The 26,961-nt window shown below is 37.1% G+C and overlaps 1 protein-coding gene across 16 annotated transcripts in view; it reads left to right on the forward strand.

Moving 5' to 3' along the window:
- Window positions 1–26,961, forward strand: part of DTNA (dystrobrevin alpha) — a 394,389-nt gene that overhangs the window by 209,373 nt on the left and 158,055 nt on the right. The window contains exon 1 of one of the 16 annotated variants that reach the window (XM_055368713.2): window positions 5,519–5,712. The exons of the other annotated variants lie outside the window; for them this stretch is intronic. The gene's annotated coding sequence lies outside the window, so the exon portion shown is untranslated. Of the gene's footprint in view, window positions 1–5,518; window positions 5,713–26,961 lie in introns of those variants that run through there. 16 annotated transcript variants of the gene reach the window in all.

Here is a 26,961-nt window from a genome sequence, read left to right on the forward strand (position 1 = left end):
CATTTTATAATAAGCCACACAGAAGAAACTAAGAAACAATAATCTCTAATACTTTGTATCCAGACTAAGAAAATGAATTCTTTTAAAAGTGAGATCTCAGGAATCTGCCTGTTTCCTTGACTTCACAGATAGACTTAATTTTCAGAAATGTCCTTCCCTTTTCCCTTTAGCTGAGAGAGAATATATCCATCAAATAGAGATGTCATGGCTGTGCAAACACACCTGGGTTTACAGGATATGGGAATGTCACAGAGAGCAACCAGACAGGTACTTATTGAGTTACCTGACAGTCTTCCACTCAAAGCACATGGATTTTCTTCTATCTCAATGTACTAAAAGGCCATAAAAGAACTCAGAGGCCATAAAAGAGCCCTAATAATTTTATATCAATCTCAGCTCACTAACTTGATGAGCACCCTGACCCTTCAGCTCTCTTAGAATTTTTCCATTTTGTTTCTCACAGAACAGATTTTGATCTGGGAGAATATTTACTCCTCAGTATCAATTCTGTCTTGCCACCAATAGAAGGTGCCTTTAGATATATTGCCGTGTGGGTTGTCCCTGATAAAAAAAATAAAAAGCAAACAAACAAAACAGCATCACCCACCTCAAAGTAACTACCATTCCTGACTTGGACTCCAGAACACATTCATGGGGTTTCACAGATGACATCAAACTGGAACTGAGAGGGAAGCCCTCCGAGATGAATTGCCATTTAGAGTCAGCATGGTAAAATTACAAAAAGCAAAGTGGACTCACAAAGAACTCTGTTTCCTTTCTAGCACTAGAGTAATTTCATGCTGGAACTTTAAGCAAGTTATTTCACCTCTTTAAGCCTCAGATTCCTCATAAATAAAAATCAATAAAATGAGGTATAATACTAAATTATGAGTATTGATTCTGCCAATTCTTAAATTTTGTTCTTAGACTTTCTAACTCAAACTCAGTAATCTCCCTCCATTCCAGGAATCTATTCTAAGGAAATAATCCAAGGTATAACCAAAAATTTATATACAAAGATACATTGCTTATAATTAGAAACCTGGAAAAGACTAAACATATATTAGCAGTAAGGGATAGTTAAATAAATTCTGATATATACGAATATTAAAATTTTATGCCACTATTAAAAGGTATTTTCAAAGAATGTGTAATACCATAGTGTGCTTATTTTACATGTCTGTCTTTCAGTGAAAAGGCAATATTCAAAATTATTCTGAATTTCTTTTTCGAGATGGAGTTTTGCTCTTGTTTCCCAGGCTAGAGTGTAGTGGCGTGATCTCAGCTCACCGCAACCTCCGCCTCCCAGGTACAAGCGATTCTCCTGCCTCAGCCTCCCAAGTAGCTGGGATTACAGGCAATACGCCACCATGCCCAGCTAATTTTGTATTTTTAGCAGAGACGGGGTTCTTCCTTGTTGGTCAGGCTGGTCTTGAACTCCCAACCTCAGGTGATCCAGTCGCCTCGGTCTCCCAAAGTGCTGGGATTACAGGCATGAGCCACCGCGCCCGGCCATGAATTTTTAACGTATGAAGAAATACATCAAAATGTTGATACTTGTTATTTCTGATAGTTGAATTATAAGTGCTTTTAATATTATTTCACAAATGTTTTCTGTATTTTTCAACTTCTCTACAATGGACAGGTAACATTATCTTTTCATGAGAACATGGAAAGTTACAAGTTTTTATTATTAAGTTTAAAAACCAATGTATTTTTCACTAAGAAAACATTCAGAATATAAGTATATAATTATAATTTTTAAACACATGAAAAAATACAAAAACAGAGGCTTGAGGATAAATTTCCAAAAATGATATGGCAAAATGATTCAGAGTTCACAATAGGTTATCTGTAAGATATGGAGCCATCAGTTTCATAGTGTTATTTAAAAACGGATATTTTCTGTGATGTACTCACAGAAGAAAAACATAAAGAAATCCTTATTATTTATAGCCCCATTGTTACAATTCAAAGGAAAAGTGCATGTTTGAAATATCTTAAGGGTAAAATAGAATATCTTGATATTAAATTGTATAAATTGAGATGGCTTGCAACAGACTTGTTCTTTCATAAGAAATTTTTATGAGCAGAATAGATACTAATCCGATTAATATTTTTTAGGTCAGCTGCTCAAAGTGGCCCAAGAAACAATGTGCTTGCAAAAATTGTTCAGTAGATCACAATCTTTTTTTGTTGCTGTCAACACACTTTCTTTTTTAATTTAAACCCGTGCCCTAACAATAAAGCACTTTATGGTATGAAAAAATAAATAATAATTTTTAACTGTGATGTGAAAATTGCATTTTCAGAGGTTCAAATTGTTTTGCTTGTTTCAATTTCATTAACATTGGCCATCAACGTTTTTTGCAGCCATGTTGCTTAATTTAAGCGAGTGACTTCTGAGCCCATGTTGTTACCTTGAGTTTGTGGGAAATTAGGTGCTCTCACATCTGAAGAGAGGGCAGTGAAGCATATAACTTTGAAGCTCCCTCCTGCTTCTATGGGACTAGGATTTGGCAAATTGACTTCCTGGGGTACCTTCTGAAGCATCATTACCTATGTCTCAAAAACTTTTTCTAAGTGATTGAATTCTTCATATGAAATTAAGTGGGTCACAAGAGCACAGATTATGTTGCATATTTTGTTCACATGAGGGGGAAGTTTAATTTTAACATTTGCAAAAGGGGATTTAAAACTTTGTGAAACCAAATATACTGGCATCGTATTCCCTAGGGGTTAAAGAATCAACAGTCACTTTAACATCTGACAAAGGATGCACCTTCTGTTTGGCAATCAATCATATTAAATGCTCTAATAACAGTGTACCTTAACTAGATAAATGATAGGCTCTTACATTTACAAAATGAAAAACAATTAGATACGTGTAATGGCCACATAACCAATCTGCAGGGGAAAAAAATGTACAAGGTAAACACTCCTGATGAAATGAATGCAGTCAGTGAGAGTCTCTATTCAGCCAGCCACACATGAGAATAGGTATGAATTATTCAAATTGGGGTTCAAATTATTCAAATAGTCTCTCCTTCATCAACTGTTTTGAAGAGGATTAGGGAGTGCTAATTTTCCGGTGTAGCTGCTCCTTGCCTTTTTGCCTGGTCGGCCTCACACATTTTTTTGGATTGGATCATCATGAGTCACCACGCTGAAGGATTTTTCAAGGTTGGAGCAGTGCCAAAGCTATTTTAATCATCCCAACTGATTTGTTGTGGGGCTTTTCTTTCTTACTTACTTTTTAATCATAGAGAAATCTTGCAATGTGCAACATTCACTTTATTCTTTCTGGTAACTTCCTGCAATGAAAAAAAAAATTGTTTTTTTCTACCACAGGCTTTTTTAACCCCTGGCTGCTTCTTTGTACCATATTATTCAAAGGGATTTTAATGCTAATTTTCCTATGCCATTGGCTTTGGTGTCAGGTAATTTCCTGAATTTGATTACTATGGAGAGAAGCAGCTAAAAGTCTACACTGGTGAGCAGTTTACAGTACTTGTTAGAGATCAAGGTGACCTTGTAGAGGCTTCTATTGACACAATATTGGTTAATTACTAGAAATGTAATCTATGTATATAATTTATATTTTAAAGCCCTTTATGATGAAGATTCTTTACAGTTCATCTTAATTTGAGAAAGTATCATTAACAAATAACATATAGACCATTTTTTAAGAATCCAAAATGAATACCACAATGAACTGCTGTACTTGTGTTTTTCTTCCATATTTAAAGATGAAAAAAATTAACTACCATGTTTAACATTCTTCCCACAGTCCATTTCATACTAGAAATATGCTTAACCTTTTGACTGATCAGTTGCTCCTAGCTGGTTTGTAGGTTGGAGCAAGCAGCCCTTGCTCTTTGCCTAAAAAGGTCTCTATATTTATGCTGTGTTGTTATGTAAACCTATGTTAGGAAACATAGGATTGGTAATGCATATCTTGTTGAAAATGACAGTTTATTCAGCAAAGGGAAGTCACGTGCCAGTCAGCTTTCTCATGGTCCCTCTTGTTCAAAAATCACATATTGACAAAATAATACTAGCCAGAATTTATTGAGCATTTAGTATGCTTCAAGCTTGGTGCTTTCCTTGGACTATCTCATTTAATCCATTTCCATTCCTTGTTAAAGTAGGAATTTTACAGAAGAGTAAACTGAGGGTTAAAGAGGTTAAGTAACCTATCCAAGATCACAAAAGTAGTATGGGCTAGAGCCAGATTTCAAATCCGCATCTGCTTGATTCCACAGTTGCTCTTCTTAAGGGCTCCTCTGCCTTGCCTCTCTTTGTGATGTGATGTACTAAGAAAAATTCTGTGCAGATCTCTGAAGGGTTTAACCACAGCAAGGCATGCTGTGAAGACAGTCCTGGAGGAGTTGAGGGAAAGCTTTCAGATGCCATCTTTATCCATTGAAGAAGTAGCCCTACCTAGTGCCAAGTCTTTTGATGGTTACTTGGTAGAGAAAGATGAATAAGACAATGTTCCTGTTCCTCTGGGAGTCCATCTCTAAAGAGAGAAGATAGATATGCAAACAAATTATTGTGAAATGTAAGCTAAGTTTGGGAAATAAGGAAGGTTGTGCAAGAGCAGAGTGATAATGCGAGGCCTGAGGGATGAAGTAGCCATCCCTGGAGGACTGGGGCACCCACTGGCTGATTAATGTACCATGGTGGGAGGAAGGACCATGCTGACATGCTGGCAAGCGGGGAAGCTCCAGTCACCTGGGACTCCTTCGGCTTTTCCCTAAAGGACTGGTAATGCGCTGAAGGTGATTCCTTAAATCCTAACTACATAGCCATTGGTTTGGGGAGTCCCAGGATTGCTCAGAGTTTGTATCGTTTCAAATCCAAGACTGCTGCTCTTAATATAGAGCCCTCCCCACCTCAGCAAATATAGCCTGATCGATTCCAGCAGGCTGTGTTGCCTGCTTTAAATTTAAATGATAAATTTTAAAAGAACTGAAATCTGTTTAAATAACAGTTAAACACAGGGTTTTGATGAAAAGAAAATGAAGAATTTTACCTCCCACATCTAAGCTGTGATTAGAAGTTTGCTCTAGAAAAAAAGCACTTTGAAACTAGCCCTTCATACACTGATGTAGTGTTTTCAGCATCTGTGTTTACTGAATACATTACTGCATTTTTTAATGTTTCTAAAGGAGCTGTGGGATTATTGCTGCATTTCCTATTGAGTTAGTAACTGACATTTAAAAATATTTAGTTGGCTGATGTAGTAGATAATGATCAGTATTTCAAAAGATTAATAGTGACTTAAAATGCATAGAGATATTTCATTAGTTAGTTGGGAAACCTTTTATTCTTATACTTCTGTTATTTTTTTCTTGTTCATGAAGTTGAGTCAGCAAGAGAAGCATATTCAAATTAGACTTGTCATACAGAAAAAAAAATCTGACTTTGTCAGGGTGGGTGGAGGGGAAAAAAGCAACTTTTTGTCAGTCTTTTGTATTTCAGCAGCTGGATTCATTGCTACCATGGTAACGGACCACATGATGAGGTGTATTAGATTGCTGTGTGTTGAGCACAAGGGGAAGAATGAACACAGCTTTTTATTGAAGTTAAAGGTTACTTTGGAGTTTCTTTGGAAATGTGTAAGGTCAAATACTATAGTTTTCAGCATATGTAGTACTTCAGAGGAAGAATTAAGGGGCATGTTGGTGCGTTTAACTACAAAACCAGGTAAGGTACAATTGAATCTATGAAACTGAACTCTCTGACTTCTGTCGCAGTGGCATAACTTGCTGGGTGGAATTTCACTGTCGCCCCCACCCCCCACCCCCACATGGGCACCCGATTAATTTCTCCTGCCCACCCTCCTAGCTCCTCCACCTCCGGTTTCAGCTGTTTTTAATTTGAAAGTCTAAGATATTGTGAAATGTTATAGTTTTATGGCAGTGTGTGTGTGTGGGAGTGTGTGTGTGTGTGTGTGTGTGTATGTAAGTCAAAGAAAGAAAACTGCAAAGGAAGTAATAAGAATGCAATAACTGGTGTCTTCAAATCAGTGTAGACCTGAACAAAGTGTTTTCTTGTTTTGTTTTTTGAAAATGGTCCGCTTTTCTTAGAGGACACCTTATTAGTGGCATTTGTCCAAAGCTACTTGTCTCTTCTACTAAATTAAGCAGTAGGACAAAGTTTTCCAGCAAAGTTATTTAGTGTGTTTATTGTATGTGAGCTTTTGTTTTTCTTTCATCATGTTATTGCCAGCCTCATCTAACATGTATAGTCCGGTTTTATCTATATTTTTTAAAACATCTATTATTTCTATTAGCATTCTAATCTTTTAGGCATTGTGGCTGTATGTGTGATACAGGATTTAAAAATAGAAGTAAATACAACATGGGTGAGTGCAAAATGAACTCTTTTGCTTAGAGGCTGGTAGGAACTGAATGTAAACAATTCAGTGTGGCTGTGTGGAGCATCAATTCCCAGAGCGCAGACGCCTTCTCATGGGTTGTTTACATATCACTCTGGCAGCTTGTTTCAAAATGGGAGGCTTTGGTACACACAGAGCAAGTTAAAGGAGAACAATTTCTTTAATAATAACTTAGTTACTTGTTCATGGCTTTTACTGATGTTTGATGTTTGACTTTCTCATAAGATATTAGGATTTACTCTAATTCTAGCCAGGGGTTTACTTATGCAACTTCTTTGCTTCCTCTTAGAACAAAGTTGTCTTAGCAGCTTTTAGAAATAAAACCTAATTAAATAGTAGCAAAGCCCTACTGTTATTCTATTGTATTCACTGTCCACCTGAAAAAGTGCAGATATAGGAAAATCTTTTTGAAAAATACTTTCTTAGTGAACTAAAATCAATTATGTGCCCTTAATTGGCACTAATTAGGATAAAAGCCAATAAATTTTCCCAAGTTTGTTCATACAGCATGCTTTCTTACAAAAGGAACACTTAGATTTTATTAAATTTATTTAAGCTCTGTGATTTTCGTCGCTATTTCCTTAATCTCTCTAGTTTCCATATGTCCAAGCCATTTTCTAAGTTTAAGCAAGGAGTTATAATCACTATTTAAAAAAGTTATTTGCCATGATTTCAAATAAAGAGAACTGTTTCCATGATGACAGATATCAAAAGTACTGTAATAGCGTCTAATATTGTAAATGTTCATGCTTGTATCTGAATTTATTCCTTTCTTTTTCCCTTTGTTGTTTGAGTACAAGGAGCTATGACCATGTCTTTCAAAACATGAGATATTTTCATAAACATAAGTTGTTACTACTAGAGAATAGGGAGTTTCTAAAAATCAGTGAAAGATGGTACCTGGTAAACTATTCTAAAGTATGAAATTATTGAAACTGACAATATCTGAGGTAGAAAGTGTTATGTTTTATTAAAAGAAAAATAAAAGAGGGAAAGAAGAAGCAAAACAGAGACACAGAGAGAGAAAAAAAGAAATGAAAAGATATACAAAAGGTAAAGATAAAAGTGTAAATGATCTCTTACCCAAGCATTTTTCTTTCCCACCGGTACTGGAAAGGGTTAAATCTGTATCTGTCAGAGAAGAGAGTTGTATGGATGAGGGAAATTACTAAAAAGTATTTTTATTTCACTATTCCATCTTCAAAATACATGATAAAGTATAGATAGTTCCTTTCTATTAAATAAAATGAAAAAAAATCTATACTGAGGTTGTCTCAGTCTTTGTAGTTATGGGCTACCAGCCAGCTTAGATATTAGAGCTAAAAGTGTGTAAAAACCAATATATGCCCAAATTTCTGTGATCTTTATTCATCTGACATTAGGCCATATGTACACAAAAACTTCTGAAATAATTTTAACAGAGATCACAAGATGGAAGATTCTTTTATAGTTGTTTTTGGTATTTTCATTCTTAAGAAGCAAAATTGACTTTTGATGTACTTGCTTTAAATTGTAAATTTTGCCAAGATGTTTTAATTGTACAGTATTTGTTTCAACTCTTGTTTAAATTATGCTTTCTTGTTAATTTTGAATAATTTGTAGTGTTTGCTAACATTTTAGCTTTAATCTCTAGAGCTGCCTAGAGTCATAGACCAATAGATAATTATCTGCATACATTTACCTCTACTAGAGAGATAGATATTTAACAGTTTTTTAACATGTTAAAAAACAACCATATTGAGTAAAATAGTATAGCCTCTTCTAAAAAATTAATGATATTTAAACTCCAAGAAAATATTTCTAAAATAGATGAAGATCAAGCCAATGAATGATGACTCAATATCATCTAGATACTCCATTTTTAGGAGTTATTTTTTAACCTCCAATTTTATTAAGGTGAATTTTATTATTGACCACTATGTAATTTTTGACATGAAAAGAATTGGACTTTTTTTTAGAAATCTAAGACTTTTCAAATGAAAAAGAAAGTAATGGTACCATGATCATCATGATAATGATAATGACAATAATGATTAATTTGGAGAATAAGATAGATTAGAAAGCTCTTGCCTCTTTGTGTAGTAAAAGGCCAATGCTCTTAGAAGGAAAGTGGAAATTACTAATGGGTAGTATGATTCTCAGAAATTAACCCTCAAATTTAATTAATTATGTTAATAGCATTTATAAGTCACTAGGAATAGAGGTGCTTGGTATGTTATTATCAGACTTTATTATAAAATACCTTGGTTTTGTTCAATAAGCGATAGAGGCTGTCATCAAAAATGATTAAACTTAGATATGCGGTGTTATTTCTGAGGGCTCTGTTCTGTTCCATTGATCTATATCTCTGTTTTGGTACCAGTACCATGCTGTTTTGGTTACTGTAGCCTTGTAGTATAGTTTGAAGTCAGGTAGTGTGATGCCTCCAGCTTTGTTCTTTTGGCTTAGGATTGACTTGGCGATGTGGGCTCTTTTTTTGGTTCCATATGAACTTTAAAGTAGTTTTTTCCAATTCTGTGAAGAAAGTCATTGGTAGCTTGATGGGGATGGCATTGAATCTATAAATTACCTTGGGCACTATGGCCATTTTCACGATATTGATTCTTCCTACCCATGAGCATGGAATGTTCTTCCATTTGTTTGTATCCTCTTTTATTTCCTTGAGCAGTGGTTTGTAGTTCTCCTTGAAGAGGTCCTTCACTTCCCTTGTAAGTTGGATTCCTAGGTATTTTATTCTCTTTGAAGCAATTGTGAATGGGAGTTCACTCATGATTTGGCTCTCTCTTTGTCTGTTGTTGGTGTATAAGAATGCTGATCTTTGACAAATCTGAGAAAAACAAGCAATGGGGAAAGGATTCCCTATTTAATAAATGGTGCTGGGAAAACTGGCTAGCCATATGTAGAAAGCTGAAACTGGATCCCTTCCTTACACCTTACACAAAAAATCAATTCAAGATGGATTAAAGACTTAAACGTTAGACCTAACACCATAAAAACCCTAGAAGAAAACCTAGGCATTACCATTCAGAACATAGGCATGGGCAAGGACTTCATGTCTAAAACACCAAAAGCAATGGCAACAAAAGACAAAATTGACAAATGGGATCTAATTAAACTAAAGAGCTTCTGCACAGCAAAAGAAACTACCATCAGAGTGAACAGGGAACCTACAAAATGGGAGAAAATTTTCGCAACCTACTCATCTGACAAAGGGCTAATATCCAGAATCTACAATGAACTCAAACAAATTTACAAGAAAAAAACAAACAACCCCATCAAAAAGTGGGCGAAGGACATGAACAGACACTTCTCAAAAGAAGACATTTATGCAGCCAAAAAACACATGAAAAAATGCTCATCATAACTGGCCATCAGAGAAATGCAAATCAAAACCACAATGAGATACCATCTCACACCAGTTAGAATGGCAATCATTAAAAAGTCAGGAAACAACAGGTGCTGGAGAGGATGTGGAGAAATAGGAACACTTTTACACTGTTGGTGGGACTGTAAACTAGTTCAACCATTGTGGAAGTCAGTGTGGCGATTCCTCAGGGATCTAGAACTAGAAATACCATTTGACCCAGCCATCCCATTACTGGGTATATACCCAAAGGAATATAAATCATGCTGCTATAAAGACACATGTACACGTATGTTTACTGCGGCATTATTCACAATAGCAAAGACTTGGAACCAAGCCAAATGTCCAACAATGATAGACTGGATTAAGAAACTGTGGCACATATACACCATGGAATACTATGCAGCCATAAAAAATGATGAGTTCATGTCCTTTGTAGGGACATGGATGAAACTGGAAATCATCATTCTCAGTAAACTATCGCAAGAACAAAAAACCAAACACCGCATATTCTCACTCATAGGTGGGAATTGAACAATGAGATCACATGGACACAGGAAGGGGAATATCACACTCTGGGGACTGTTGTGGGGTGGGGGGAGGGGGGAGGGATAGCACTGGGAGATATACCTAATGCTAGATGACGAGTTAGTGGGTGCAGCGCACCAGCATGGCAAATGTATACATATGTAACTAACCTGCACAATGTGCACATGTACCCTAAAACTTAAAGTATAATAAAAAAAAATAGAAAAAAAAATGATTAAACTTATCAAGAATTGTACAATGTGTGGGTCAGTATCTGACAGGAAAAATGCAAACTCATTGCTAGGAAAGAACAATTAGTTATATTTTTTGTATATAAAGGGGCAATTAACTGATCTTCACTTCATGGTATTATTAGCTGGATATTTTAGAGTGGTATTACTATAATAATTCCCCACTCTCAAACACACATGTTATGAAATGTTCACTAGACACCATTTCAATATTTTAATTGTTTTTAATTTTTTAATTATTTATTTTAAATAAACAATATTTTATATCTGAAACCTGTTAATTTTGATTTGTTTGGTGGAACATTTACTCAGAAAAATTACTTACCTCTACACATCCCTAACATGAAAGAAAATACTGGATGGATTGGCAATTCCAGTATAAAATATGGATCCATGAAAGTAGTGGAAGAAAATATAGAACTTATGATAGAAAAGGATGACCTCAAAGACAAAAATCATAAAGGAATGGTAATATGAAAACTTATTCCTTCTAGAATATGTTATATACAAAATTAAAAAGATAAATGGTAAATCAGAAACAACATTTGCAACATATATGAAAGAGAAAAAGTGAATATCCATGTTATGTAATGAGGTCTCATAAATCTGTAAGAAAAAGCACTTCCCTTTTTATTTTAAAAATATCTACAAATTAAACAAATGTCATTTTAATAATGAGCAACTATTTTTTAAAGGGGAAAGCAAAAGGAGGAAGGGGGAGATAATGTCTGGTTTAGGAAAAGTCTGGAAAATGGGAACACATATACACTGCTATCATATAGCAGTGTACACTGGGTGCAGGTGGGGAGTTGATCAAGCTGGCAATGTGTAGCAAAGTCTTTAAAAATTGCATATCCTTGGGCCCTACAGTTCTACTACTAGGAATATGTCCTAACAAAATAAATAGTCAAACATATTTACATAGTTTTTCGTTGTTTCAGACAATAGCAGTCTGAAAAAGAAAATCCAAGAAATATAGAAAACACATGAGCTCGTATTTCCTCTCTAGAAGCTATAAAGCTGTAAGAAGTTGGCCGGGCGCCGTGGCTCACACCTGTTATCCCAACACTTTGGGAGGCCGAGGCGCGTGGATCGCCTGAGATCAGGAGTTGGAGACCAGCCTGGCCAACATAGTGAAACCCCATCTGTCCTAAAAATACAAAAAATTAGCTGGGCGTGGTGGCAGGCGCCTGTAATCCCAGCTACTTGTGAGGCTGAGGCAAGAGAATTGCTTGAACCCAGGAGGCGGAGGTTGCAGTGAGCCGAGATCACACCATTGTACTCCGGCCTGGGCAACAAGAGTGAAACTCCATCTCAATTAAAAGAAAGAAAAAAAAAAAGCTGCAAGAAGTCATAGACATGGCTATATCCTGGCCTAACTGTTGACTTCCCAACTCTTTAGATGGAACATGTATAGGCAACATGGTGTAGAAAAAGAGTCTTGGCTTAAGAATCGGAATGCCTGAATCATGCTACTAACTAGCTGGGTTAATATAAGTATGCAAATTTATGAAATTATTAAAACAATAATGTTAAAGAGTAGAAAAGTCTGTGAATCCCTTTACCCATCTATATGTGTTTGTCTTCACCGCTGATTTGCAAATAAGAAGTCTCATATCAAGTGGGAAGGGTACATTTTTATAATTTCACTGAAATTCAATACCAAATGGTAAAATCTGGAATGCCTTGACTGTGAGAGAAAATAACAAAATATTTTAAATAGGATATACATTCCAATTATTAGTTTTTGAAATTTATTATAAAGAAATTTCTGCTTATATAAGGATGGGCAGAGGATAACTGGGCTTGAATAACTGGGCCACACCTACATTTAGGTGTGGTGGAGAGGCAGAGCTCCAGAGCAATGCTGTTCAAAATTCTGTGATGCTAGAAATGCTCTATATCTGCTTAGTCCAATATAGTAACTACTAGCCACATGTGGCTATTAAACCCTTGAAAGGTAGCTAGTGCGACTGATGAAACAGATTTCAAATCCTATTTAATGCTAAGTAATTGAAATAGCCACGTGTGTCTAGTGCTATCTTATTAGACAGTGACACTCTAGAATTAAGCACAACAAATAGGGTCTTTTATTTAATATCAGAGGTTAATTTCAAGCACCTCTGCTAAATTAGGATGATATAGATAGGACAAGAAGGTGAGTATTCTTTGTGCAATTTCCCTTTTATCTGCAGAAATACAGATCAATGAAATCCTTTGATTCTAGTGACTGCAAGTCCAAGATTTTCCAGAGAAGTGTTGGTCTCAAGTAGTCTGTAGTTTTTTTGCTTAAGAATTTTAATGCTCATTCATTTTCTCATTTATTTTTTTAAAAAACCTTATATTGAATATATTTGTGTTGGACACTGACATTCAAAAGATAGTAGTAGTGCAGAGTTCCTTGATTCAGGAAATCCTTGGAATATCCTAAGGAGTAAATGGTGCAGAGCAGATATTACAGAGGAGGGGAGAGAAAATGCTGTGTGGAGAAGGAAGCACTGCGATAAACCTTAAAGAAATGGCCAGTGTTCAATAGGAAGCTGGGGAAAGGAGGATCTTGAGAAACAGAACAGTATGGGAAAACCAGGGAGAGATGAGAATCAGAAATGTCTGGAAATGTAATAATGGCAGCAGCACAGAAAACAGACTAGTGTGTAGACAGAAATGAGTCCAGAAGTTAATGTTACAATCCAGAACAAGGATGAGGGAGGTTCTGAGCTAAGGGGATGAAAGTAGAATTTAAAAAGTGTAGACTTGAGAGGTGTTTTGTCTGTTGCTTCTCTTTACAATAAGTCAGGTAGAGAACAACTGATTTGTCTTTTAAGCCCCCTTGAAAATTGTCAATTACTGCATACAATGCTGGAGCAGGATTTTTGTGGCCAAGGAAACTGAGCGTATCTTACAATATGCAAGTTTTTCAAACAGGACCAACTTACATAAATCATCCTCTTGGAAGTAGGCGCAACTACATCATGTATGTAGTTGAAATGTATGACACATGACAATTTTGTTTGGGGATGTAATGTAACTGAGGTGGAAACTTAATATTTATGAGACTTCCTCTCGTTAAAATCTTAACATTCTTTGATTTTGACAAATAGTGTTTTTATTTCTTCCAAAAATACAAGAATTTTAAAAGTATATAATTAGGCATCATTTAGAAAGGTCAAAAAAGCAATCGTCTGTTGAATTTATGATTTGGGTACATTATTATTCTCCAGTCTTTACCCCATTTTGATGGATTTTTTTTCTCTTGGCAGTATATCCAGGTTCATTTATAGATGGGAAGACAGTAGAAGCTGTTATTCCAGCATCAAAGCCCCCACTGTTTTCTAATAAGACATTAGGTTTTATTTCTTCCAAAGCCTTATGATCACTGCAGTCAAAAAAAGAAGGGTGGAAAATGCAGAAAAATGGTGGAGGAGGTGGAGTATGGTCTTGGTCATAAAGAAATGAAAGGAGAAAGGTATTACTGAAGAGTGTGGGCATTAGTCTGACTATAAGGAGGACTTTGGCAGTAACTACAAGCCAGAGTGAGTGAGGAAAGAATAGCAGCCATTTGGGCAATGTGCTGACCATGTGTGGCTTGATACTAGGAAATCCGAACATACAGCAGGACAGAGAGGAGCACATCATGTGAGAGTTCCATAAGTTCTCAGATTTAAGAAAATAGAAGACTTTCTAAGTGCCAGATACTGTTCTAAGTACTTTTTCTTTAACCTATTTAAGGCAATTAACCCTTTTTTTTCGGAGAACAGTCGTAGAACATGGAAATCACTGAAGAAATGTAAGTAGTGGTGGGATGCAGTGGCTCACGTCTGTAATCCCAGTACTTTGGGAGGCTAAGGTGGGTGGATCACCTGAGGTCAGGAGTTCAAGACCAGTCTGGCACCAACATGGCGAAACCCCGTCTCTACTAAAAATACAAAAACAAAACAAAACAAAACAAAAACTAGCCAGGCATGGTGGTGTGGGTCTGTAGTCCCAGCTACTCAGGAGGCTGAGGCAGGAGAATCGCTTGAACCAGGGAGGTGAAGGTTGCAGTGACCCGAGATCGCACCACTGCATTCTAGCTGGGTGACAGAGTGAGACTTCATCTCAAAAAATAAAAAAATTAAAAAAAAGTAGTTATTATCTCTCCGTCGATCCTCACAACAACCCCACGAGCAGGGTACTTTTACCATCTTTATTTTACAGATGAAGAAATTAAGGCCCGAGAGGTTAAGTAATCCCCCAAACAGCATACAGTTAATCAGAGAGAGCTCTATTTAATCAGCTCAACTACTACGCCATCCTGCCTACTCTTAATCTATGTTAATTTTATAATATGTACAGAGATGATACTTGTAACGTGCTCACAAAGTGCCTGACATATAGTAAATCTGCAAAAATGTTAACAATTATCATTATGTAATAAGATTTAGAAGACTTTCCGGTATTTATGTCATTCTACACCGACACTGCTCAGAAATAGTGACAAGATTTTTAGGGCAGCTCTGGATTTTTCTTATGTAAAGTGTAAAGAAAGCTTTGTTTAGGAGCATGCTCTTATAAATTGGAGAAACTCTTCTTCTACCCAAATACTGTCAATCAGTTTGACTGGCACAGTTGAAGTTTTTACCTCAAAGAATGGGCCTCATTGAAATGTTCTATATACTCATCTACATGGCTCTGACCTTCTGACAGAGAATGACTGCTGCTAATGGTACTAATAAGAGCAAATGGAATTCCCTTCCAAGCTTGGTATTTGAATAATATGTCAATTTGTTCATTGCCGTTTTACTAGGAATTAAATGCCCTAACATTTTTATAACCTAAGGGAGCTAGTGCGAGGTTGGCAGCCAGAAAAGGGAATCAGGCCAGAGGCTGGCCAAGGCATAGTCATGAGGGGGTGGAAGGGTCACAAAGTCAAAGTCAAGCAGGTGGATCCAGGCAGAACCCAACCAGACTCTAGAACAAAGTTAGGTTCAAAGTTTGGTTCTTATCTCCTTTCCCTATAATGTGGGCTGGTAGGGGTGGGTTGATTGTCATCCTCTGTACAAAAAGAATTGTATGGAAAATTAGCTGGCTCTGAAATCTAACTGAAATAAGAAAGTCAAAGCAGAATTAAAGATACTTAAACATTGTAGATACAGGCAATGAAAGAACAATGCCTCTGTTGTACTGGATTTCCAGCAGGGAATGATGCTGTTTGGGTTAAGACACAGGTAAGGCAGAGGAGCTTTGAGAATACCATGGCTCGGGAAGGAAGAAATGTGAGAAAGCTAGAGAGGTACAGGAGACTACAGAGGAGAAGGGAAAGGCAAAATCTGGATTCTGAGTAATCAGAAGTTGTCATCTGCTTTGGTGGCTCCTATAGTTCCCTTTGTCTTCATTAGTGACCTGAGAATTCACAGGGTTTTCACCAGTAATGTCACTGGGCAAGTGTGCCAGGCCGACCACCCAATAAGAGGACAAGGAAGAGAGAGTGGAAGGATCAGCAGAACTGTCACCACTCTGATTCTGTGGTGTGGGAGCTGGGGATGTGGGGTGGGGAATCTCTCTCTAGAGGTTTGTTCTCTGCTGTGTTACTCCCATCTGTGATGGCTTTTTCTCCATGAGCTTAAATGGTGATGGTTTTCTTCCAACTATTAGGGAATACATTGATAATGTTAGTGATTCATAGAGTGTCTGAAATAATCTCTGCAAATGTTATGTGTAGTTGATTATCTGGAGAAGTAACAAGCTTTTATCAACCATAATAACTAAATTTGTATGGTGATTTACTGTTTGCAAAATATTCAATTATGTTATATTTGAATCTCCCACAATCCTAGGAGGTTGATGACACCATCAATTCCTTTATAAGGATGAAGGAAATCAAGCTCAATTACTTTCCTAAAGGCACTGGGTTTGATAGCAAAGCACAAATTTTAATTTACTGGTTTACTAATGCATCCTGATTCATTCAACACCTTTTCACCTTTAAAAGTAAAAATTGTCTCAGTGATAGCTATTTACCTTTAGAAATGGCTATTACAAATAAAGAACTCTTACATTTACTCAGATTGTTCAGATTAAATTCTCCCTTTAAACACACTTTCAAGGTAGTTTATGTACACAGTAGGTATTTAATAAGTGTTAACTGCTTGATTATTGTCTCTTTGTACTCCTCCAGAGCAATCATTCTGATTCTCACACATTGGATTAAAAGGTTGTTTATTTTGGAGTAGAAGGGAATACTCTGCAATTACAATTCCCAACATGGGAAACTAATGAAAACAAACAAACAAACAAAAACATGATGCAGTTCTTTTTAACTTAAGAAAATAATCTAGCTTCTAACATATAAATGAGTAGACTTAAAATAACTGGACAAAGCCAGAAGGCAACAAGGCAGACATCTTATACTTAGGCAAAACTAATCAAAGGAAATTATCATGAGCCCCAAAACTACTCTGCTTCTCATATCCATGCAACACCCAAACAATATACAATTTTATCTTGCCTATGAAATTCCCAGGTATATTCCTAGGTATGTGTTTGTCTTTGTACCACACACTGTCTGTATTCTTTAAAACCTTCCCTTACCTGACATTGCCCTTGAGTTTAGTTATCTTCCTTGCCTATCGGAGACATAAAAAATACTCTTCCCCTGGCTAATGCTCTGTGAGAACCAGTGATTAAAGTCTGGGCAGGAGAAAAGAAGTCGGGGCATATGATTGTCAGTAATAGGGTTTTCTGCTTTGGCTAAAGTGAAGCTCCTTACTTCAGCTAGTATTGCAGCTATTTGAGCTCCCCTTTCCTTATACTCCTTCCTAAAATGTTTAAAAAAGTCCAAATTGCAACATTTATTACCTTTCTCATTTAAAATTATATTAAAATAATCCTTTGGGTTTAAATATTATCTTCTGATAGTAATGCTAAGATCTGAGATTCTTTTGATTAGGTTAAGGTTAGGCAGGAAAGGAATATTAAAGAAGAATGTCACTTACTAGCTATTAAATATATTATAAACTATAATCACAATTAAGTTGAACTATAATTTAAAAGGGTGTTAATATAGACAAACCCTGGAGTATAAACAAATACTTGCATAGGTATCAATATATGCTAGACAAGGCTGTGCATAGCAACAGAAAAGATTATTATTATTATGCAGTAAAATACTACTGGGAAGGAAAATATTTTCATTCATACTACAAAATGAATTCCAGGTAAATTAGAGTTAAATACTTACTATAAATCAAATTATAAGGATTAATAGAAAATATACAGGAATTTTAAAAGAACTTTATTGTGATATAATTGATAATGAACTAAACTATTTAAATTGTACAAATTAATAGGTTTTGACATATATATATATATACATACACACACACACACACACACATATCCTAAGCCATCTTTAGAATCAAGATAGTGAACATATTCATCACCACCAAAAATTTCCTCAAGCTCCTTGGTAACGCCTCCCACCTGTCCCTCCCCCATGCCAAGCAACCACAAATGAATTTTCAGTCACTATAGATTAGTTTGCATTTTCTAGAGTTTATGTAAATGGAATCAGACAGTACATACTTTTTTGGTCTGGTTTCTTTCACTCAGTATAATTGTTTTGTGACTTATCTACATTGTGTGTATCAACAATGTGTTCATCTTTCTTACTTTATTTATTGTTTATCCATTCATCTTTGATTAACATTGAGGTTCTTTCTGGTTTTTGACTATTACAAATAAAGCCACTATGAACATTCATGTGAAAATGTTTAAACAGATACATATTTTCTTTCCCTTTGAGTAAATGTCTATGGGAATTTTAAATGATCCATGAAAGAAAAAGGACTTTATAAATATAAGAATTAAAAGTTCACCATGGAAAATCATTATATTTGACAACATTAACATTTTAAATTACTGCAACTCAAAAAAAATGTTCTTAACCAAACTTCAGGTTAAATGATAGTCAAAGAAACTGTATAAGTAATAGCTAACAATGATAAGAACTTGCCATAAGCAAAGCATCGGCAACTCTGTCTGATCTATCAGTTGATCTTCACAACAGTCCTAAAAGGTTAAACACTGTAGTGCCACAGCCTGTGTACATAACCACTGTTCAGTGGTGCCTCCCTGTGTGGAGAAGGAGTATATATTATACATATACGGTATATTTGTCAAAAAAAGTTTAATATCCAATCGTAGGAAATTATGTGAAACATAATAGAAATAATTTGTATATTGTATATCTCTGAAATAGATATGTGAGACCATATGTCAATAACCTAAATATAATTTGTGCAAAATATGTAGGAGAATACAAAGGCAATAAAATGGGCAAGGGACATAAGATGTTCACAACTAAAAAAAGTAAAAATAGGGCCGGGCACGGTGGCTCAGGCCTGTAATCCTAGCAATTTGGGAGGCCGAGGCAGGTAGATCACCTGATGTCAGGAGTTCGAGACCAGCCTGGCCAACATGGCAAAACCCCATCTCCACCAAAAATACAAAAAATAGCTGGGCGTGGTGGCAGGTGCCTGTAATCTCAGCTACTCAGGAGGCTGAGACAGGAGAATTGCTTGAACCCAGGAGGCAGAGGTTGCAGTGAGGCAAGATCGTGCCACTGCACTCCAGCCTAGGCAACAAGAGCGAGATTCTGTCTCAAAAAAAAGAAAAGAAAGAAAGAAAGAAAAAATTATATGAAAAATATTAAACTTCACTCTTAATCAAATACATTAAAAATAAAATCAAACTGTGACACCTATCAAATGAGTGAATATTCTTAGATATGTTATTGTCAGTTTTTATTGCTTTATTTTAATAGTAGTAATATGTAATGTTAGTGAAGTTGAAAGCCATTCTCACACTTTATTAGTGGTGAAATATAAATTAATACAATCATTCTGGAGAGCAATTTGGCATGTCAGTATGTATCAATGACTTGACAATAATTATGCCCTTTGATAAAAGATTTTATTTTTGAAATCACCTGAAGCAACAACCTTAAATGGATACAAAGAGTTATGTACAGAATGTCTTTTATAGTGTGATATAATGTCTTATAACAGGAAAATGAATAGCTAAAGTCATTTCATAGCTAAAAAATCCTATGCAGCTACTAAAGAGGTGTTTACTAAGCATTATCATAAACTATTGGTAGAAGTGAGAATTACTACAAATTTATTGAAGAGCAGTTTGATAATTTTTAATGTTTTTAATTTATAAAGAAAACAGGTTTATTTGGCTCGCAGTTCTGCAGATTGTACACAAAGCATAATGCCAGCATCTGCTCCTGGCAAGGGCCTCAGGAAGCTTGTAATAATGGTACAAGGTGAAAGGGAAATAGCATATCTCATGGCAAGAGAGGGGAGAGGTGCCAGGCTCTTTTAAACCGGCTCTTGGTGTGAATTGATACAGTGAGAACTCTCTCATTACAGTGAAGACAACACCAAGCCATTCATGAGAGATCTATCCCTAAACACTTCCCACTAGGCCCACCTCCAACATTGGAGGTCACATTTCAGCATAAGATTTGGAGGGGTCAGATCCTAGGCAAAAAGAGCAAAGCTGGAGGCATAACACTACCTGACTTCAAACTATACTACAAGGCTACAGTAACCAAAACAGCATGGTACTGGTACCAAAACAGATATATAGATCAATGGAACAGAACACAGGCCTCAGAAATAACACCACACATCTACAACCATCAGATATTTGATAAACATGACAAAAACAAGCAATGGGGAAAGGATTCCCTATTTAATAAATGGTGCTGGAAAAAGGCTAGCCATATGCAGAAAACTGAAACTGGATCCTTTCTTTACACCTTATACAAAAATTAACTCAAGATGGATTAAAGACTTAAACCTAAGACCTAAAGCCATAAAAACCCTAGAAGAAAACCTAGGCAATACCATTCAGGAGATAGGCATGGGCAAAGACTTCATGACTAAAACACCAAAAGCAATGACAACAAAAGCCAAAATAGGCAAATGGGATCTAATCTAAAGAGCTTCTGCACAGTAAAAGAAACTATCAACAGAGTGAACAGGCAACCTACAGAATAGGAGAAAATTTTTGCAATCTATCCATCTGACAAGTGGCTAATATCCAGAATCTACAAAGAACTTAAACAAATTTACAAGAAAAAAAAGACCCATCAAAAAGTGGGCAAAGGATATGAACAGACACTTCTCAAAAGAAGACATTTATGCAGCCAACAAACTTATGAAAAAAAGCTCATCATCACTGGTCATTAGAGAAATGCAAATCAAAACCACAATGAGATACTATCTCACACCAGTTAGAATGGTGATCATTAAAAAGTCAGGAAAAAACAGATGCTGGAGAGAATGTGGAGAATTAGGAACACTTTTACACTGTTGGTGGGACTGTAAATTAGTTCAGCCATTGTGGAAGACAGTGTGGCGATTCCTCAAGGATCTAGAACTAGAAATACACTTTGACCCAACAATCCCATTATTGGGTATATACCCAAAGGATTATAAATCATTCTACTATAAAGACACATGCACACATATGTTTATTGCAGCACTGTTCACAATAGCAAAGTCTTGGAACCAACCCAAATGTCCATCGATGATAGACTGGATTAAGAAAATGTGGCACATATACACCGTGGAATACTATACAGCCATAAAAAAGGATGAGTTCATATCCTTTTCAGGGACATGTATGAAACTGGAAATCATCATTCTCAGCAATGTAACAGAAGAAGAGAAAACCAAACACTGCATGTTCTCACTCATAAGTGGTAGTTGAACAATGAGAACACATGGACACAGGGAGGGAACGTCACACACCAGAGCCTGTCGGGGAGTGGGGGGCTGGAGGAGGGATAGCATTAGGAGAAATACCTAATGTAAATGACGAGTTGATAGGTGCAGCAAACCCACATGGCACATGTATACCTATGTAACAAACCTGCACATTGTGCACATATACCCCAGAACTTAAAGTATAATAATTAAAAAAAAATAAAAAGAAAGATTTGGAGGGATCAGAACATCCAAATCTATCATTCTTCCCCTGGTCCCCCAAATTTCATGTCTTTCTCACACTGCAAAATACAGTCATCTCTTCCTCATAGCCTCCAAGTCTTACCTCATTCCAGCATCACTCAAAAGTCCAAAGTCTCATCTGAGACTCAAGGCAAGTCCTTCCATCTATGAGCCTGTAAGATCAAAATCAAGTTATTTGCTTCCAACGACAATGGTACTACAGGCATTGAGTAAACATTCCCATTCCAAAAGGGAAAAATCAGCCTAAGGAAAGGGGTAAGAGGCCCCATGCAAGTCTGAAACACAGCAGGGACCTTAAACCTTAATGCTCCAAAATAATCCTTCACTCCTTGTCCTGAAACCAGAGCACACTGGTGCAAGGGATGGACTCCCAACACTTAGGGCATCTCCACCTCCATGGCTATGCAGACTGCCACCGAGTGGCTGCTCTCATGGATTGGAGTTGAGTGCCTGTGGCTTTCCAGGCTCAGGATGCAAGCTGCCAGTGGCTCTACCATTTTCCCAACTGAAGGACAGCAACACCTTCTCACAGCTCCACTAGGCCGTGCCCTGGTGAGGACGCTGTGTGGGGCTCCAACCTCACATTTCCCCTTAGCACTGCCCTAGGAAAGTATCTTTGTGGAGGCTCCACCCTGCGTCAAGCACCAAGGCTTTCCTCTGATACATCCTCTGGAATCTAGGTGGAAGCTGCCAAGCCTCCTTCACTTGTGCATTCTGTGTGCCTGCAGGCTCAACACCACGTAGAAGCCCCCAAGGCTTACAGTTTGCACTCTCAGAAGCGGCAGCCTGAGCTGTACCTGAAGCCCTTTAAGCAAAGGCTGGAGCCCTAGCAGCTGGGATGCTGGGAGCAGTTTTCTGAGGCTGCACAGGGCAGCAGGGTCCTGAGCCTGGCCCCAAAACCCATTCTTTCCTACTGTGATCCTGGGCTGGTGATGGGAGGACTGTCCTGAAGCCTTCTGAAATGCTTTTAAGGCCTTTTTCCCATTGTCTTGGCTTGATAATATTTTTAATTTGCTTAAAATGCTTAAGACCATTGACTAGTAATTTTACTTTTAGGAATGTCTAAAATGGAAATATTTTTGGCCCAGAATTTATAAACAAGGATACTGATCCCAGTATTATAATATCCTTGTGAATCAAGGATATTGATTCACAGTATTGTGAAAACAAATTTTCACTGTAAAACAAACTAAATGCCCAACAATGAAGAACAAGTTAAATAAATTATGGAACATCTGCATGATGGAAACAATTTAAAATGTCCTTTTTTTTTCTTTGAGAGAGACAGTTTTGCTTTTGTCACCCAGGCTGGAGTCCAGTGCCTCAATCTTGGCTCACTGCAACCTCCACCTCCCAGGTTCAAGCGATTCTCCTGCCTCAGCCTCCAAAGTAGTTGGGATTACAGGAAAGTGCCACCTTCCCTGGCTAATTTTTGTATTGTTAGTAGAGACAGGGTTTCACCATGTTGGTCAGGCTAGTGTCAAAGTCCTGGCCTCAAGTGATCCACCCACCTTGGCCTCCCAGTATGCTGGGATTACAGGTGTGAGCCACTGCACTCAGTGCCTAAAATGTCTTATAAAAATGTTTTGTGAAAGAGGATATGCTTTTTATAAAATACCATCTACTATCTAATCCTAATATTAAGAGGGAGGGGGGGAAAGGCAAAAAATGATAGAAAGAAATAAAGCAATATAGCCTTAATGACTGTCCATGGGTAATAGATTAATTTTCCTATCTTTACTTTCCTAAGTTTTCTGAATTTTCTTCAGCAGATATGTATTACTTTCACAATGTTGTGATATTAAGTTAAAAGTGAGAATTTGAAATTGCGTACTCAATGTGAATGCAGCTATAGAAGAAGCAAGAAGACTATCAGCTGCAATGTTAATAGTATGGTTTTTATCTTCTTTTGTATAATTATTGGAGTTTTTCTATATGTTAAGAAATCAGGACAAAAATGATTTTACAAAGAAAGGACAAAAAACAAGGCCCACTTCTTAGTTTATGAAAAGCAGTATAGGAGAACAGAAGGGAATCATAATAGGCTCCTCCTGTTGCAGGTTTGAGAAATACCACTTCAACTAGTTTAAAAAATTAAAAAATAATAATAAATAATTTTTCATGCAGAAATATTTTACATGAAAAGTAAAATTTCCCCACCTAAAATTTCTATTCTCATCCCAGGATAAAACTGTTGAGGGCTTTATATATTTCCTTCCAGTACTTTTTTCAACGAATATTATAAAATAAAGTATTTTTCTCAAAAAAAAAATAAAAAGGAGGAATCAGCTTATGTAAATAACAAGGACTTGGGTACAGTTGGCTGCAGACTCATTTAGATCCAGAGGCCCAAAGGGCATCCCCAATTTCTCTTTCCCTGTTTCTAGGCTTTGCTTGCTTCTGCTTAGCTTTCTTCAGTGATTCATACTCAAACACAAAACCAAACCTTATGCCTCTCACTAGTTCCTGAAAAGAGGCTTCCCAAACAGCAGGTAAGATGGCTGCCAGTAGCCCCCAAATCACACCCCACCAGCTTCACTTTCTGAGCAGGGGATTTTTCTTAATAATTCAAAGATCCCAGCAAGTAAGTGAGAAAGCCTGGCTTGGGGTGTGTGTACAGCCCTGAATGGTCACCATGGCCAAGTGGGTGGGGTATTCTGACACCCGGGGTCCCTTCAGTTGTGCACCTCTATGTCTGAAGGAAAACACAGGCAGCCCCACCACAATTACCTGGAAAAGAGTCCCAGAGAAGTCACGAGAAAAAAAAGAGGAAAGGGAATATTGAAAAGAGAGTATGATGTCAATGTCAATGGCAGAAACTCATAGGTATAATACAAATGTCTTACAAAATCATCTTATTCAGTCAGTCCTCGTGGAATTATATAAGGAAAATTATTAGGTGCACTTTCAAATAAGGAAATGGAGGGTAAGAAAAACTTAAAGTTATTTGCTCAAGTACATGCAGGTAGTACCTGGCAGCAAGGAGATTTGAACTCAGTGTGTCTGATGTCATTGCCAAACCTCCCCTCTAAAATGTTTTGTCTTCCTTGAGTTCTTATGGCTGCTTTACCTGCAATCAAGAGACAGAGAGAGACATTCTGTGTTTCTGTGTGTGAGAAATGGCACAGGGGCAACTAGAAGTTTTAATACCTTCCTGTAGGTGGCAGGTTGCTGCTCTCTCCTTCAGAACCCTGCTCTGAGGAGAGCTAAGGAAGAGAACAGGACGTCTGAGTGTGTGACTGAGGTAAAATGTTGTATATTTTTCACACTTTAAAATCAGATGCAGGATTCAAATAAACTAAAATAATTTAACACTCAAATTTTTAAAACTTCTGAAGGAGGCTGGGCACATTCCATATTGGGCATTCAAAGAGTATTTTCCACAGCATACGAGGCACTCTCAAAGATACAAAAGTAAACACACTCTAAATTAGGACACAAAGAAAAGATGGAAGATGGGAAATTCAAGGTGGAGAGACGTAAATGGCAACCAGAAATAATAGTCATTGTAGATCTGGCAGTTCCCCAACCAAAGCAGACAATCTAAAAGAAACCTAAGGTTATTTATACCTGCTGAGGATTTACTCTACCCAGTGATTAAACCTCCAGGACACACTAGATAAGTTTAGAAGAGCTTTAAGACTTCAAGATTTGTGTTTTCTTAACCTTGCTGTTTCTTGTCCTTGGTTCTGCGTGAAAAAACTCATCTCTCCACAGTTCCAAGGAATAATTCCAAAAATAAATGTAGGCATTTGCTTGAACCAGGACATTGTGTCCCCAGTTTTCTTTCCGAAGCCTACAGGGTGTACGAGTTGCTCTTGAAGCCTGTCTGCAGCACAGCAAATCCAAGTTCTGCATTTGCTCCCCAGCTGAGTGACTGCGCTGGGCAAAGCTGCACTTAACAGATAATACCCATGGGGGAACTGCTGGGTGAGGAATTTGTAGTGAAAAGCACTGACAACAGCTTGAGATTTATTTAGCACAATTTATTTAGTTCTTCATTCAGAAGAAGTAAAATTCCATGCATGAGGTAATGTATGCAAAAGTGCTTTAAACTTGAAGTGTTAAAGCAGTACACAGTTGTTGGGGGCTCTGATGTGAGAATGGCCAGCCTGTACTCTGGTTAGTCTGGAGCTAATTCCTTCAAGAATCACAGGTCAGAAGTGTTGCATTGTGGCCCCTTGTTCAGTCTTGGCAAAAACTGAGGGAACATGGCAAAGTGGGAAGAATATAGACCTTGGAGTCAGATTTGGGTTAAAATATAGTAATTTTCATGGCTCTGGGACCTCTCTGTGTCCGTATGTCCTCATTTGGATAACCCAGTTGTCAGCTGGGACTTCCTAGCCCCTTGAGGGCTCACATAAAGTTGGCTCAAACCAATTCGAACCCTTTTCACCACCTTTGGGAATATTGGAGTTACTGTCCCCTAACCTGTTATTCCTCTCACCCTAATATCTATGCACATTGTGTTCTCTTTTCACCCTTTATCAAATTGCAAGTGAAACTCTGTCCCCTCACTGGTGACCAACAAAGAGCTCACTCATGTTGGTGTGTCCAGTAACTTCACTGAAGGTTTGGGGTTGGCAAGGACTGGTGTGGGGAGGCTCAGAGCCTTTGTTGTCTCTCCAGAAACCTCTATCTTCTTTTTTCACTCTTCACATATGCCTCCAGATAGTTTCCTAGGAACACAAATATTTTCCCTCTTACTATGCAGAGAAATTTAGCTCTCTTCTGTTCTTGTTCCAAGTTTTCATACTCAAATGCATTAAGATGCCCAGAACAAAGGGTCTTCCAATGGCCTCCTCTGAAAGCAGTCAAAGCTATAAATAGAAAAAAAGGGTTATTTGTTATCTCTTGAAAATGGTAATAATTTCTATCTTGCTATTTTTCAAGATTTGTGCGAATTTTAGATAAAAGGGATATACAATACTTTGCACAAAGTACAGCACATAGCAAGTGCATAATGAAGAAATGATGATGATGATGATTCTGTATTGGGTAGCCAGTGTTTGCAGTAACTGTACTTCTTTGAGTATCACTTATCACAATTATAATTAATTATTTGTGTAATCATCTCTTAATGTATGTCTCCCTGAAGTTCCCTGATGGCAGAAACTGTTTCTGTCTTGTTTACCTGTGTGTCACCAGTACCTTGTACAGTGCCTGGCCCACATATTTAACTCTTTATTGTATTAATGAATAGATAAATGGACAAATGGAGAGTGTTAAATGTGGAGAGTTTTTCTTTCTTTAGAGTTTTAACTTTATAGGGGAAAGAAGTGACAGGGCAGGTGAGGGGTGGTGAAAACTCTGAAGATGTTGTTGGAACATTGTCAGCTGTCTAAGTGTTTGGGAAAGATTAGCAGAGACTCCATTTCTTTATTCACT

This window comes from Gorilla gorilla, chromosome 17 (genome assembly GCF_029281585.2).
Source record: "Gorilla gorilla gorilla isolate KB3781 chromosome 17, NHGRI_mGorGor1-v2.1_pri, whole genome shotgun sequence".
NCBI classification, from domain to species: domain Eukaryota; kingdom Metazoa; phylum Chordata; class Mammalia; order Primates; family Hominidae; genus Gorilla; species Gorilla gorilla.